Source organism: Schistocerca americana, chromosome 6 (assembly GCF_021461395.2).
Source record: "Schistocerca americana isolate TAMUIC-IGC-003095 chromosome 6, iqSchAmer2.1, whole genome shotgun sequence".
In the NCBI taxonomy this organism is placed as follows: Eukaryota; Metazoa; Arthropoda; class Insecta; order Orthoptera; family Acrididae; genus Schistocerca; species Schistocerca americana.
In genome coordinates, this window is record NC_060124.1 from 489743367 (window position 1) to 489746591 (window position 3225).

The following is a 3225-nucleotide window of genomic DNA, read 5'->3' on the forward strand; positions in this document are numbered from 1 at the left end:
AGTTCGGTAATTTTCACATCTGTCAACACCTGCTTTCTTTGGGATTGGAGTTATTATATTCTTATAGAAGTCTGAGGGTATTTCGCCTGTCTCATACATCCTGCTCACCAGATGTTAGAGTTTTGTCAGGACTGGCTCTCCAAAGGCTGTCAGTAGTTCTAATGGAATGTCCTCTACTACCGGGGCCTTGTTTCGACTTAGGTCTTTCAGTGCTCTGTCAAACTCTTCACGCAGCATCATATCTCCCATTTCATCTTCATCTACCTGCTCTTCCATTTCCATAATATTGTCCTCAAGAACCTCGCCCCTGTATAGACCCTCTATATACTCCTTCCACCTTTCTGCTTCCCCTTCTTTTCTCCAAAGTTCTCTTTATCTTTCCTGTAGGCAGTATCTATCTTATCCCTAGTGAGATAAGCCTCTACATCCCTACATTTGTCCTCTAGCCATCCCTGCTTAGCCATTTTGCACTTCCTGTCGATCTCATTTTTGAGACCTTTGTATCCCTCTTTGCCTGCTTCACTTACTGCATATTTGTATTTTCTCCTTTCATCAATTAAATTCAATATTTCTTCTGTTACCCAAGGATTTCTATTAGCCCTCGTCTTTTTACCTACTTGATCCTCTGCAACCTCACTATTTCATTCCTCGAAGCTATCCATTCTTCTTCTACTGTATTTCTTTTCCCCATTCCGGTCAATTGTTCCCTTATGCTCTCCCTGAAACTCTGTACAACCTCTGGTTCTTTCAGTTTATCCAGGTCCCATCTCCATAAATTCCCACCTTTTTGCAGTTTCTTCAATTTTAATCTACAGTTCATAACCAATAGATTGTGGTCAGAGTCCACATCTGCCCCTGGAAATGTCTTACAATTTAAAATCTGGTTCCTAAATCTCTGTCTTAGAAATATATAGTATATTTGAAACCTTCTAGTATCTCCAGGGTTCTTCCATGTATACATTCTTCTTTCATGATTCTTGAACCAAGTGTTAGCTACGATTAGTTACGCTCTGTGCAAAATTCTACCAGGCGGCTTCCTCTTTCATTTCTTAGCCCCAATCCATATTCACCTACTACGTTTCCTTCTGTTCCTCTTCCTAATGTGGAATTCCAGTCACCCATGACTATTAAATTTTCGTCTCCCTTCAGTACCTGACTAATTTCTTTTATCTCATCATACATTTCATCAATTTCTTCATTCCAGAATGAGATTTTCACTCTGCAGCGGAGTGTGCACTGATATGAAACTTCCTGGCAGATTAAAACTGTGTGCCCGACCGAGACTCGAACTCGGGACCTTTGCCTTTCGAGGGCAAGTGCTCTACCATCTGAGCTACCGAAGCACGACTCACGCCCGGTACTCACAGCTTTACTTCTGGCAGTATCTCGTCTCCTACCTTCCAAACTTAACAGAAGCTCTTCTGCGGACCATGCAGAACTAGCACTCCTGAAAGAAAGGATATAGCGGAGACATGGCTTAGCCACAGCCTGGTGGATGTTTCCAGAATGAGATTTTCACTCTGCAGCGGAGTGTGCGCTGATATGAAACTTCCTGGCAGATTAAAACTGTGTGCCCGACCGAGACTCGAACTCGGGACCTTTGCGTTTCGCAGGCAAGTGCTCTACCATCTGAGCTACCGAAGCACGACACACGGTCGGTACTCACAGCTTTACTTCTGCCAGTATCTCGTCTCCTACCTTCCAAACTTAACAGAAGCTCTTCTGCGAACCTTGCAGAACTAGCACTCCTGAAAGAAAGGATATAGCGGAGACATGGCTTAGCCACAGCCTGGGGGATGTTTCCAGAATGAGATTTTCACTCTGCAGCGGAGTGTGCGCTGATATGAAAGAGTGAGTACCGGCCGTGAGTCGTGCTTCGGTAGCTCAGATGGTAGAGCACTTTCCCTCGAAAGGCAAAGGTCCCGAGTTCGAGTCTCGGTCGGGCACACAGTTTTAATCTGCCAGGAAGTTTCATATCAGCGCACACTCCGCTGCAGAGTGAAAATCTCATTCTGGAAACATCCCCCAGGCTGTGGCTAAGCCACGTCTCCGCTATATCCTTTCTTTCAGGAGTGCTAGTTCTGCAAGGTTCGCAGAAGACTTCTGTTAAGTTTGGAAGGTAGGAGGCGAGATACTGGCAGAAGTAAAGCTGTGAGTACCGGGCGTGAGTCGTGCTTCGGTAGCTCAGATGGTAAAGGACGTGCCCGCGAAAGGCAAAGGTCCCGAGTTCGAGTCTCGGTCGGGCACACAGTTTTAATCTGCCAGGAAGTTTCAATTTCTTCATTATCTGCAAAGCTAGTTGGCATATAAACTTGTACTACTGTAGCAGGCGTGGGCTTCGTGTCTATCTTGGCCACAATAATGCGTTCACTCTCCTGTTTGTAGTAGCTTACCCGCACTCCTATTTTTTATTCATTATTAAGTCCGCCCTGGTAGCTGAGTGGTCAGCGTAACAGACTGTCAATCCTAAGGGCCCGGGTTCGATTCCCGGCTGGGTCGGAAATTTTCTCCGCTCAGGGACTGGGTGTTGTGTTGTCCTAATCATCATCATTTCATCCCCATCGACACGCAGGTCGCCGAAGTGGCGTCAAGTCGAAAGACCTGCACCAGGCGAACGGTCTACCCGACGGGAGGCCCTAGCCACACGACATTTCCATTCATTATTAAACCTACTCCTGCATTACCCCTATTTGATTTTGTAATTATAACCCTGATTTCACCTGACCAGAAGTCTTGTTCCTCCTGCCACCGAACTTCACTAATTCCCACTATATCTAACTTTAACCTGTCCATTTCCCTTTTTTAAATTTTTTAACTTACCTGCCCGATTAAGGGATCTGACATCCACGCTCCGTTCCGTAGAACGCCAGTTTTCTTTCTCCTGATAACGACGTCCTCTTAAGTAGTCCCCGCCCGGAGATCCGAATGTAAATATTTTACCCAGGAGGACGCCATCATCATTTAATCATACAGCAAATCTCCATGCCCTCAGGAAAAATTACGGCTGTAGTTTCCCCTTGCTTTCAGCCGTTCGTAGTACCACAACAGCGAGGCCGTTTTGGTTAGTGTTACAGGGCCAGATCAGTCAATCATCCAGAATCCAGACTGTTGCCCCTGCAACTACTGAAAAGGCTGCTTCCCCTTTTCAGGAACCACACGTTTGTCTGGCCTCTCAACAGATACCCCTCCGTTGTGGTTGCACCTACGGTACGGTTATCTGTGTCG

General features: G+C 46.0%; 1 non-coding gene across 1 annotated transcript; it reads right to left on the bottom strand.

Moving 5' to 3' along the window:
• Window positions 1-1269: 1269 nt before the first annotated feature.
• Window positions 1270-1344, bottom strand: Trnas-cga. The gene has a single exon. It is a non-coding gene; the product is annotated as a tRNA-Ser (tRNA).
• Between the last annotated feature and the right edge of the window lie 1881 nt (window positions 1345-3225).